Source organism: Macrobrachium nipponense, chromosome 18 (assembly GCF_015104395.2).
Source record: "Macrobrachium nipponense isolate FS-2020 chromosome 18, ASM1510439v2, whole genome shotgun sequence".
In the NCBI taxonomy this organism is placed as follows: domain Eukaryota; kingdom Metazoa; phylum Arthropoda; class Malacostraca; order Decapoda; family Palaemonidae; genus Macrobrachium; species Macrobrachium nipponense.
In genome coordinates, this window is record NC_087211.1 from 42,932,687 (window position 1) to 42,946,782 (window position 14,096).

Genomic DNA, 14,096 nt, shown 5'->3' on the forward strand with positions numbered 1-14,096 from the left:
ATATATATATATATATATATATATATATAAACATCAAATCACGAAAGGTAAAGTAAAAGTGATAATAAAAACTGGCAACAAAGAAGAGGTTGATTCGAGCCAATCAAAACAATGGCATCGACATAGCGAAACAGCTGGAACTATCAGAAGAATTTAAAAGGAACAAGATGAGACGGCAAAGATGATACGAAACAATACAGAAATAGGAGGATATCTGAAAGAGGAGGAGGAGGAGGAGGGCGTTGGTAGAGAAGGGAAGAAAGGGGAAGGGTAGAAAAAAGGAGGAAGGAGAAGCAAAGAAAAGAAGGTGACTCCTCTCTCTCTCTCTCTCTCTCTCTCTCTCTCTCTCTCTCTCTCTTACCAACCGAAGACGAAGGTAACCTGAGATAAGTGACCACAAATATGTTGCAGGTTGACTTCAATGTAGATTGGGGGAGGGTAAGGGGAGGGAGAGGCTGCAAGTGCGAGGGAAAGGGGTGCGGGTGAGGGCTGCTGGAGTGAGGGAGGGGGAGGGAAATGATGTGCATGGAGGCGGATAAGAGAGGTCATTCTTCGGGGCGTATGGGGCAGCCAAGGGATATCTCTCAGCTCCCAGTGGCATATGTGGTTACTTGATGCAAATGTCACTCCAGGGATACAATGACATTCGACGTGATCATTCGGACAGAGCTTCCTTAGCTACCTGGTCAGGCAAGAACAGATTTTTCAATGCCAGCGGACCTATGCATTGCAATAAAGCTTACGAAACCTACAACATATTTCAAAGGTTCCATGATGTCTCATGACATGTATATAAAAGGAATATATCTTTAATGATAATGGCACTCAGTACTTTGTTGTTGTGATAAATATTTTGTTAGCGGTCCTATATGGTAATGTTCAACCACCCAGGTGTTGCGGTTCGCAACAGCGGCTTTTGTTTACTTACGTAAGCGATGGCAAGATGCAAGGGAAAACATCTATTTTTACACCGCCCGGAGCATAGTGCTACATGAAATTGGATCCGTCTGTCTGCGTGCCTAAGGTTTTTAGCGGGGAGGTATGTTGTTTCTGGGCGCCTGGACGAAAGATGGTGAGCTCCTTGTACATTATATTTTTTCCCCGGTTAGGGCTGAATGGCCCAGTACAAATATACGCTTGAAACCTCAGTTAATTATGCAATCTACCACGGAAGCGTTGTTGTATTCCAAGTGGGAGCAGCCAACCTAAAGGACGTAGGTCTATCGTCTTCTTCGGGCTGAGACCTAGGACATCGGTACCTCTCCAGTTTTTCGCCGAGACTTGAGAAAGATAAAGGCATCGGATTTCCCCGACAACCATTACGTAGCGCACAGTTCACTTCTTCATGGAAATGAGGTTTTTTATTTATTACTTGAAAGCCTTAGACGAAAAGCAAATCGTCGTAGAAAACAGACTAGAACAATCACGTATGTAACTGTAGTCGAAATGATGTTATAAGGTACCTTCTTGTGGCACTTTTATTAATAGTAACTACTGCTACTTTTTTTTATCGATGTTAACACAAAGCCGATCATCAAGCCTTAGGAGCAGCCCCTGCTTCTTGAGAAGCCTGTCATTTCACAACCAGACGCACAAAAACGATAAAGGATAAACAGCGCAAAATTTTCTTTATTTTTTTGCCCAAGGAAATTGACACTTCTTGAATGACGCTTTGTGGGTCTGTCTGGAATAACAGCCCCTCACAAGGTTACGTATATTGACTGGGATTTCCTTTACAGTGGCTACGCCTGTTTTCCTGTTCTCAATCGTAACAATAAGCGCATTTAACTGTTTTCATCCTGTTATCAAAAAGATAAATTTACATATTTTCTTGTTTTTAAATTCTCCAAGGGTAAAAAGTAAACCCCTTGTGCCATAACATACTTAATAAAATTATTCTCACAGTCCAAACATGACATTTTTTCCCTACTCAATACCGTTAAGATTTTTTTACCAACGTTCAAAAAATTAGGATATTTTTTCTTTTTTCAAAAACACAGCAAAAGAATTTTTTTTCCTATACAGAAAAGTCAAAATACTTTATACTCTTCTCAAAATCGGGAAATTTTTTTCTCGTATCCAAAATAAGAATTTCTTTCTAGGTTCTAAAAAATAAAAATATGTTGAGTTACAACAAATAAATAAAATGAAACCCTTTCCTAGTCTCGTACATGAGACTAAAACACAGGATACATAATTACTTTCCTAGTTTTACATCAACTTTCCAATTACTGCTAGTGTCGATACCAATATTTTGAAGAATTTCCAAAAAGTAAAGACCGCAACCTCTAAATTTAAGAGTATCAACGCAAACAAAACATCATTACATCTTTATGGTTAGAACAAAATAAATCTTTTTACCAGGTTATGTGAACTCGTCCTAGCTAGACAAATAAAACAATGTCATACTTATGCTTTGCAAGACGAGCAGCATGCACTACCGCAATAAGATCTCTCTTTAAGGATGACAGATGCCTCCGAGCAGTTATCACCAGAAGATTATGTAAATAAAAAATAAATAAAAATAAGGTAACTAAAACAGCCAACTACAAAAGTTTTAACTACGAGATGAAGGTCCCCCTGGGTGCCGCTAAGGTCGTATCATTAATAAATAGTCAACGAAGGTCCTGGAGAACGCATTACATTGTAATTCTCACTTACAAGCGGTACAGATTAGACATGCAAAACCAGACTGTGAGTGTGTGTGTGTGTGTGTGAAATACATTGCCTTTAGTGAAGTATGTATACCACATATTTAGTCTCCTCCTTGTATAGTTTACAAAGTCATGGCTCTCTCAAATTTAAACCTAAACGAACGGCAGGTATAGAGGAGGCTCACATTCAATTACAAAGATTGTTCCTCCCATGAAATCGCACCTTTCAGATGATTCTGGTCGTCAGTATTCCCAAAGGAGCAAGAAAAATATGACAAGAACGCGAACAACAATAATCCATTAATATTCTTTTATATTTCAGTCCCCTAACCTTGAGAAAATGTAAATAATAGCATTAACGCCATTTTGACTCGAGCCATGAGAATGTGTGCAGGCATTTCGATCTGTTTTATTTCATACATTAAAAAGGCAACACACATGACAAATAAAAAAAAAATTTCGCTGTCACGGACGTCTCGCTCTTTCAAGTTATTGATATGCATGAAAACCTTAATTAAAGCATTTTTTGAACATGGTGACAGTGAGTGACAACCCAAGGTTAAAAAGCGAAATTCCAAAAGCTAAAAGCAAAACGAGATAGTAACAATCCTCATATCAAATCCAAAATGAAGAAGACTGTCGGCAAACAAAATCGCACCGAACTTTAAAAGATACAGTATCTACTTTCTCATAGTAAACAACATAGCTTGGGAAAAGGGGGGGGGAGGGGGAGGGGGGATAGCCTACGCAGATAATTGCATTAATATGGCCATGTGGTATGTGTGACGGTCGGGAATGCTCTAAGTGAGCAGGGTCAGATCTGATGGAGAGAGAGAGAGAGAGAGAGTAGGGGGTGTGTGAGTGGAGTGAATCAGGAGTTAAATGCGTTAACCCTGAGGACAGCGGGGGTGGGGGGTTATGGAGGCGTACAAAACAGTATGGGATGGGGGCAGGACGTGTGGGCGTATGTGGGTGAGTAGTGTACATACTGGGGTGGGGATTATTGCGACGGGAGACCTCACTAGGGAAATATGGTTAGTGTAGGGTCACGGTCTCATGGGAGAACTTGCCGCGGGATACAAGGGGGGCATGGGGCAGAGAGAGAGAGAGACGAGAGAGAGAGAGAGTGAGAGAAGAGAGGAGAGAGGAGCCCTTGACAGTAGGTGGATGGGAGGGATAGGGGTTACGGGATTGGGCTGAGGGAGTATTTAAGGATCATGGTGGCTGGGGAGGTAATGGGAGGTGGGGGTTGGAAATGAATGGACGGGGACGGGGGGGGGAGGGGAGTGGAAGGGGTGGCAAGAGGAGAAGCATATGGGCGTACACAAAATATCGCAGCCCGTCGTCTGTCCACTTTTGTTGCCGAGTTAGAGGGGGGTTTATGGGATGATGGTAGTAAACCCTTGGTAACACCAAAAATGGGAATAACTCGAGAAAGAGGTTAACCCTAAAAAGACTTGAGAGAGAGAGAGAGAGAGAGAGAGAGAATAAAGTTATGTGAAAATTAACTTTAGTTTATTTTTTTTAAGAACAAGTTTATTTTTTTAAGAACGCGCTTGTCTGCAAAACCTAACAAAATGTCCGTCTCATCGAAACTTGAAATGAATGAAAGTTGTACCATGGTAAGGTTGCCAATCATCCCGCATATCCGAGTCATGTCCCGATTTTAATGAATTTGTCCCTAACCTGGATTTATCTTACAATTAAGCTAACTGACTCATATTTGGTTCGTCTAAAATATATTTTTACCAACTCAACCTTGCTTAATAGAAGTAATTGTACTTTTATCCCCATTTAGGAAAGAAACGTACACAATTGCGGAGATTAAGGCTATCAATGCCTCTTCGTTGTATGTACGGGACAACAACGGATGCAAGTAACCACAAAGCAGGAATAAGTTACTCGTTAACTGTTACTTTTTCTTGAGAAAATGTTTACGATACTGTTACTTTTTCTTGAGAAAATGTTTACGATAAAGATACTGTGAGTAAGGTCCCTTCTGAGACCTCAGAATTTATAGTAAGCTTCTACGTGAAAAGTGGACTTTTGATGTCGATAACACAAAAAAATACTCATTCTGATGGACATTTACGGAACGGTGTGAATAATTTCTAATCCAAATTCAACAAAATCATAAAGGAATATTTGGAAGGGACCGGGTATCCCGCCCATATTCTGCGCACTACGGCTTAAACAAAGGTCTGTATAGATATATAAGGACCAGGGCTGATGTTCTCTCTACTGACGTTGGCGTAATAGTTGTCCAACCATTTTCGTATTTCCCTTCACATTATAAAACTCGTTGGCTATGATGAAAGCAGTTGAGACGACTCAGCCTATTTAAAGCCCTTAAATCATACATTAATTCTGAAGAAACTGCATAAAAATTGTTTGTAAAAACTTTCAGTAATCCATTGAGCGAAGCCTACTTACTTCTTTTTCAGTTTCAGATCAGTATGTCTCTTAGCAGTGCAAAATGAAGATAGAGAAAAAACAGCGTTATAGAAGTGCTTTCATTGTTTAGGAGGAACTCGTTCACTGGTAAAAAAGAAAGAATGAAATAACGCAGAGTGAAAGAGTGCATTAATATTGACATCACACTTGAACAAGATAAAATTCACACTTGATATGGATAACTCGTGACACTTGTACAGTGTCTCGTCTTGAGAATTTATCAAATTTTACAGTGTTAAAAGACATTGGGATAAAAATTGGGGAAAACATTCTATTCTGTCAGAGGTCAAAATTTTGAAATTTCAACTGATAAAAAGGTCCAATTCAAATCTGAAGAACGGAAAAGCAAAGCTATGCCATGAAGGATTGTATTCTGTGCTTCTGCAAAATGAATTTCAATTACAAAACTCAGAGTTGTTAATTTGACCTAGTTCTGATTCGGCATACCAACACAAAACGTTAATGCCAAGTTTATTTTTTCATGAATATTCAAAGAAGAAATGGACGAAATAAGAGGGATATGGTTACAGCAGAAGCTATCTTACAATTCACACGGAATGGAATGGACAATGGATTTTAGACCAAAGCCCAAGCGCTGGGACCCATGAGGTCATTTAGCCCTTGAAGGGAAATAGAATTGGAAGGTTTGAAAGGTGCAGCAGGAAGAAAAATTCGCTGTAGTCCTATGAAAATGTTGTTAAGAGAGGGTGATCGCAAGATGGAAGTAAGATAAGATAATATGAATGGAGGTATAGTAAAAGGAACGAAAGGAGTTGGAGCTAGGAGCCGAAGGGACGGTGCAAAGAACCTTCAGTAATAAATACAGTGCACACCGTTAGGTGCACTGACGGTACTAACCCCCTAACGCAAAAGAAACTTAAATTTTCAGTTTATAGAATTTCCTCGGCAGGAAAAAAAAAAAAAAAGAAATAATATCCATAACCAAAATTCGTCCTCAGGGAAAGCCTGAGTTGAGCTGTCAAAATAATTTTATCTTTAATTTACTCCAATACTTTTAATTTACACTTCAATCTGTTTGTTAGCATATCTATATACATTAAAATATTAACTTAAATTTCAAGACAGTCGCTCATATTTCTAATCTATCGGCCCTACAAGGTATGGATAAACAAGTAGCAATAACCATATTGAACAATCTCAAAGCAGTTCTTCCGGCCTTAGTTATTTGGGGTTATAAATTGGGCGACAGTAACCTTAACCATTTAGCCATTAAGAGAGATATTTGTTGATTTCGACTCTGCTGTACATATTTCCATAGGAATCAGGATCTATACTTGCAATCGAAATCAACCCATCTTCGCCATGATAGCTAAGTGGTAGGTTTGTAACAAGTGACTATATATGAGTTTTACAAGACACTTTATACATTCAGTAATAACTAACTCAATCCCTTAACACAGAATTCAATATATTAATGGGTTAATCGTGGGCTACTGTTTGAAATTATAACGTGTAAAATTTACACACACGTATATATATAATATATATACACACAATGCCCCGTTGTTCGTGATAAAAATTCATGGGGGTGCGTTGATATAAATTCATAGTACAAAAACCTGCATTTGACAAACATATATACAGCAGAGTCTGTTTCAACTTATACCACTTTGATGGCATAATGGTCATAGTCAATATACTTTTGCTATTTCCCTACCAGGCGGCAGTTCAAATCCCACTGGCGACAAAGCACTTATCATTTGTAATTCCCCTTGGGCGACAGTTATTCCCGAGGTATAGTGAATTGGATATCAAACGAAATTGGTGGCTTAATATTCGTGAATATAAAAAAGTCCCAGTGAATGTGAAATATATATATATATATATATATATATATATATATATATATATATATATATATATATATATATATATATATATATATATATATATATACAGATATATATAATGACACAAAAGAGGGAGAACCAAGATAATATATATATATATATAGATATATATATATATATATATATATATATATATATATATATATATATATATATATATAGGAAAAGTACGAACAACTTTGCAAACGCAAAGAATGCAAGACGATGAGCGGATATTGGTTTTAGATCATGCAGAAATTTAAAGAGTACTCTAAGCTATACCAGACATTCCCAGCATCAAAATGACCTCGTTTGACGTTATAACGGTTTGGGACAGGAACACCGGGAAATTTATGCCCAAGCAAATGTCTTTCATTTCCTGGGAGGTTTAAACCAAGTATTTTTTTCATTTTTTAATTTTTTTTAATTTTAGTCTTGCTTTTTTATTTGGTTTTTAAATTCATTCAGGGCCAGAAAAATGAAACTGATTTTATATTGTGTTACATATCGCTTACAATAAGAAAATAACCTCTCAATGCATTGATCAAGTAAAGTGTAAAAAGTAGTAATTAATGCAAAGCTTATCCTCTTAGTGAGTATAGTTCGTTCTTGCTCAAATACATCCTGGCATAGACCAAAGGTGCCGGGTCACCATTTGCTGCCTTTGGTCGCGTTTGTCCTTTGATGCTCCGATGTAAATACATCAAAATACGGGTGTCTCTGTCCACTTCGAGAAGAGTTGGATACGACTCCTGACGGAGGCGTACCATTTATGAGAGTACCTTTAAAAGTCACTGCCATTCTTGATGATCTAAAAAGTGAATTATGTACATGGTAGTTAGGACAAAGATGGAGTAGAGAGTCGTGCTAATAACATCATTTACAAAGATCTGCCGAAAACAGGAAGTTAACACCCTCTGGAGCCTCCCTCTCGGAGATGGAAAATGCGCATACTTAAAAAGAAATATGTAATAAATAATAATAAATTCAATTCAACAACTGTAAATCCAGTTCTATCTGTTTATCCGTTTGTCAATCGTCTTATGGTACGGACGTCCAACCTAACACTGTAATGACCAAAATAACTTAAAAGGTTTCTTGATATCTATAAATAAGCTTTTCACTAAATGCTTTGAAACATGAAAGGAAAAGATTGAATACATTTTCATTCCCCAGAGGGATCCGAGCTCACACCAAACGACCTCATCACGAGGAGGATAAGCTATGAATTCATTACTACTTTTTACACTTCACTGGATCAACTTATGAAGAGACTATTTTCAGATCGCAAGTCATTTGCAACACATTATGAAATCAATTATTGTTTTCTTGGCCTGAATGCATTTAAAAATCAAATTAATAAGAAAAGATATTTCCTTAGATTTTAAAGAAATCAGCCAATTTTACGACATAAAAATACCACAGCAGAAGCTGTCTATCTTTCCATAGAGAAACTTTTCACCCAGGCAACAATGATATTCATTATTTGAAAAGATGTTGTAATGCTAATCTAAGCACTATTTTCCTATGCCTTTAATCTTTACTGATTTATTTTACTTATTCATTCCTCCTATTTATATTACTAATTACCTCTTCACTGATATCTTCACTTATTCGTTACCACTATCTTCATCCTAACATGGGTCTATATGTTTTTTCTTGTGTCACGTATCTGCATCTTTTTCCGATAACCGTGCTTTTCCATTTAGCAGCCTCTCTCGGGTGTATTTACTATGAACGCCCGTACAATGTCAGTTGCTAGTTGTTAAACAACGGCAACAAAAACAGCGAAAAAAAACCATATTAGGTCCATGAGAATGTACATTATGAATGAATTAGCAGATAATAAAAATTAAAACCCATATTCTACATTGTACCGAAGCGCGCCACCAAAAGCGAAAACAACAACAAACATCAACAGTGACAGAAGACAATTATGACATATCAGTATTAGGTCCGCAAGAACCCACAGCAGGACCCAACAAACCATTCTGACCCCGTGGTAGATGATGATAATAAAACAGATGTCACCCACGAGATGGGATGGAGCGGAACCATTATTGAGGAAGGCGAAATTGACTAATTGATGCCGTAATGGAATCCCCCTCGTAGGTGGCAAATTCAATGAAGAAGGGTGATTGGGGTGAAGGTCGGGTGGGGGAGGAGGGAATCATGGGGTGGTGGCAGGCTGGCAATAATAAAAGCTTTTGATGGAGTTCCCTTATAACTACCTTTCGGGCGTGTTGACTCGAAAACCACTCATCTCTGCTGCTAATCTATTATGACGTCACTTCTGTTGACGCTAAGGTAGAGAGGGCACGGCTGAGGGTGGAAGGGGGGGGGGGGGGGGGTGTTAAAGCGTGGAAGAGAAATTCCATGGAAGGTGAACGAGAAGATAGAAGCGGGTGGGTAAGATGATGGCGAATAAACAGGGAGGGAAGGATGGCATGAAAATGATATAGTGAGGAAAAAAAAAGCAGGGAGATGAGAAGAGATGGAGGAGAAGGGCGGAGGAAAGGATGTGGATAAAAGACGGTAATGGGGAAGGTGAGAAGAAAATGGAAAGGAGAAGAGGGCTGAAGATGAAGAGAGAAGGCATGGAGAAAGGAACTGGAATAACAACGCAAGTAATGGTAAAGGAAAAGGAAGAAAAAATATAGAGGCGAAATGGGGGGAGAAGGGGTACCGGGAAAGGTTAGGGGGAGGGGTAAGAGAAGAGGGGAGATGAAGGGATGTGAGGGGAGGCAAGGAGTAATGAAGAGGAAGCGTAGGATTCAGAAAGTGTAGTAGGGGTTGGGGATGGGGGATGCTGGGATGGGAGCGGGTCTCATTCGTACCCAACCAATATGTAAACAACTTGATGGATTCTCCCTAATAGATTGGAACGGCTATCAAGTTTGTGGTCGTCGTAAGTCGACGACCCAATGGGCTATTTACATCGGCTCGTAAGACAGACCGACACACAGACAAACAATGGCGTCAACAATCGCTGAACGAACTTCGAACGCAGGCGAAACATTTCTGAACTCTGATAAAAGGATGCAGATGGAAATGTTAATGAATATTTATAATGAGCTGACTGACGGTGTCATTCAGGCTCTGTAGAAAGAAAGGATTTCAAGAGATAAAACGAATGTTTTGCACGGCGAATGGAAATTATACACAGCTAGCGGTCAAAGTTGGGAAACTCGAAGTGTATGAATAAAAAATGGCCCGTTCTGAGAGAAAAAAAAAAGTCATGAATAATTCAACTTTATTGCTATTATAAACGCTCCATAAACAAGATTAAACATGGAAAAACTTCCATCATGCTTTTCAAAACACTTAAAAGGCAGAGTAACTCTCAACTTAAATAATTTGAATAATTGAACAAAACTCCCGCGCAAACATATACGGGAGACAACTTCATTCTTAATATAAATGAAAAATCAAAATGTGAATGCTTTCATATTCAAAAGATGCATTCAACCGTGGAGGACAATGCCTGTATCTTTGACAGAGAGGCAGGCATTTTGCATGCATTAAAATCTCACAATACTATACTTCCTCTTTAATACATTCTCCACATTAATAAAATTATATACACGCACACTATATATATATATATATATATATATATATATATATATATATATATTATATATATATATATATATATATATATATATATATATATATATAATCTTTACAATACTAGTGTACTTCCTCTTTTCTAGGTTCTCCACAATGTTATAAATATGTGTGTGAATATATATATATATATATATATATATATATATATATATATATATATATATATATATGTATATATATGTATTATACATATATATATAATATATATATATATACAATATATATATATATATATATATATCTATATATATATGGTGTGTGTGTGTGTAACATATTGTGGATAGCCTGGAAAAGAGGACAGTATAGCACTGTAAATATATAATATATATATATATATATATATATCTATATATTCTCATATATATGTATAGTATATATATATACACTATATATACATATATAGATAATATAATTATATAATATATATATATATGTGGTGTGTGTGTAACAATTTGTGGAGATAAACCTGGAAAAGAGGAAGTATAGGCACTGTAAATATATATACATATCTATATATATTTATATATATTTATATATAATATATTATATTTTATATATATATATATACATAAAATATAATAATATATAATATATATTATATATATATATTTTAAATCCCATATGGCTTCACTTTTCACTTTGCTTTTCCTTTTAAATTCTTATGATACCGACAGAAAGAAGACGAACGTCCTCTTCGAGAGTGTTTTCTCCGTCTCCAACCTAAAGCATTTCTTTTCGTTGCAATACTTGTTTTGAGTTACCATGTATAAATTTCAACTCTGACTGTGAAATGACCTGACAAGTACTTACATCTTTCTCAATGAAATTCCATCGCGAGGAGGCTCAAATACTCAAGATGGGAGTCGCCGGTTACTGGCCCTGACACCTGCTGATAATCCACCCCACTGTCAATAGGCTGTAGTTACCTGCAAATAGCAATTCAAGTAAGAGAGGAAATTAGGATCCCGCATTGCATGGTAAATATCCTTCGTACTGCAAGACTTTATTTCACTGATAAACAACATAGATGCTTACCATGAGAATACTGTGTATTATAAAGCATGATTCCTCGGTGAGGGACCTTAGATGAAGGTGTCACAGCATCGCACTGGGCATAGTTTCTTATGGAGGTCCCTTTGTGCACATTTAGAGCGACTCTTCAATCAATTTAATCTCAGTGTCATGAGTATGTAATGGAAGATGTACAAAGAACATATTAATTTTAAAAATCATGCAATTATTTAATGTTAAATGGTGTTATCAAGTATTGGTTACCTCTAACAATCGAGTTTGTCTTGTCTCTTTAAGAAAAATATATAAATCCAGGCAAATTTACTACATTTGTCCCATTCGATTCATACCCCCTTACAACACTCGTTCATACTTCTCTTTTAGAAGAAATTTACTGATTTATATAATAGTTCCCAAAATTAATTAAATAAGTTACATCAATTTGTAACAAATATTTTCAATGAATAAGAAGTTTTGAAAAGATGTATGGTGTACGTCATTAGTTTAAAAATATACTGTAAAGTTAACTGTTCTATTGAAAAGTAATTTGTTGGTCGGAATTTAAACGTAAAATATATGACTTGAAAAACAGTACCCGCTTAAAATGAATCTTGCCGAAACAAACCACAGATTAGGATACTTTTTTCTAAGCGAAACGTTTGAGATTATTATGAGAGTTTTGCTAATGAAATCAAAATAAATAAAGACTTAACCGTCCTCTCGTTAAGTCCCGTTCGACCAGAAAGCAAAAAGAACGCCAAAAAATGTAATAACAGCAATACATGTATGACCCTGAATTAAATCCCGGAGGATTACCTCTTATTCCATGCACGACTTGTGCACGATGTTAGTCTCTGCACGTAAGATGATACACGTTGGGAAAAAAGAAGTCAGTCTTCATGTGACCTTTGACAAATAAACCCAGCTATTTGCGAGAAAAATACTTAAACTGGAAATTAAAATGATTATCTTACAGTGCAATGATACGATATAAAAATGTCTATGCCTTTGTGAAACATTGCTGTTCATGTCCATAGCGTACTGAACCGCTGGACCAGAAAAATTATGTTCTTTATAATTAATCAATAATTGCTCATACTAACAAGATAACCGCATTTTATTTTTAAAATATTCTACAACGGAACGTTATCGAATTATAAACGGATATGCTGTGTATGTTCTCAAGTAATTTCCGAACCTACTTAACTGCTTGTGTCATAAAAAAATAATTATAATAATAAATAAATAAATATATATAAATTAAAAAAATAATAATCCTCCCATTATATTTAGCATTTTTCTGTTTTCCACAGACTTCGAGGCAAGCACAGAGGCTACTGGTACTGCTACATCATGATAATAACAATTATTAAAATAACAACTATGAACTTGACACATTGCATTACATTACACCATATCTCGCAGTAATGGGGGGTGGAGAGACTAGGGCACCCCACTGCTCAGACATGTGGGTCCTGCAGACATTTTCATTTCTTTCCCTGTTGGATATCTTCACGTTGATCTGCAATCCGCTGACAGACTTCTTTTTTTATTTTTTTCATTTCTTGTAAAAACTCCTCGAGTTTTTATACGGAAAAACATTCTCTGAAGGACGCTCTTGGCGTGGGCTGGTGGTCGATGAACGCAGATTATTTAGTTTTTCTTTTTCACTTGACGTCTACAGGATATCGCAGAAGTTTGACTCGCAACTTGAGTTTCAACCAGAATTTCATCATGAAAATTCAGTCACAGCGACGTGAATTTTTATAAAGAATTTCACTGGACAGTGAATTCCATCACGATTTACACCAATCACTGCACATCTTATAACAAACGGCACCCATTAAATTGCACCTGGTCACACTCACTAAACACATTGTGGACTTCAATTGCACCTGATCACACTCACTAAACACAATGCACTTCACCTCACTCATCACAGTACACTTCATCACAAAACTCACCCATCACAAAACACTTCACCAAGAATTTCACACATTGCACTGTATTTTTTCACTAATTTCACTGACAGGTTAGTCAGGACTTCACAACAAAATGAATTCGCAGAACGGAGCTCACAAACTTGACCAAATTTCGAGCGACAACTTCTTGACTTGATGTAACAGATTCCCAGGAGAGATTTACGAACGCCCTCGAAGTACAACTTATAAAGCAAAGTCTGTGCAGTAAATGACGGAAAGCTCTGCTGACTACGTTACCAAAAAAAAATCGGTAAGGTTTTTTAACTGGAAAAACATAACAGATTAAGGAGATGAAGAATAAAATCTGAACATACCTTTTGCGCCCTGTATCGTTGGTCGATTTGTAAGGGTTATCCAAGAGAAGAGAAGAAATATTTTTACTTTACGATATTCAAAGTCTGATTTAATATCAGAATGAAATCAGAACGAACTTTTCGTCTAAATCAATGCCAGGAATTAAATATCACTCATATAAAAAAAAAACCGTAGAATATACAAATTCAGTATTTCAT

The 14,096-nt window shown here is 36.7% G+C and overlaps 1 long non-coding RNA gene across 2 annotated transcripts in view; it reads right to left on the bottom strand.

The window, feature by feature from the left end:
• The window catches only part of LOC135197003 (uncharacterized), a 900,249-nt gene that overhangs the window by 451,667 nt on the left and 434,486 nt on the right, over positions 1-14,096 (bottom strand). Inside the window, exon 3 of one of the 2 annotated variants that reach the window (XR_010310528.1) lies at positions 11,402-11,517. The exons of the other annotated variant lie outside the window; for it this stretch is intronic. This is a non-coding gene — a long non-coding RNA (uncharacterized LOC135197003). The remainder of the gene's footprint in view (positions 1-11,401; positions 11,518-14,096) is intronic. 2 annotated transcript variants of the gene reach the window in all.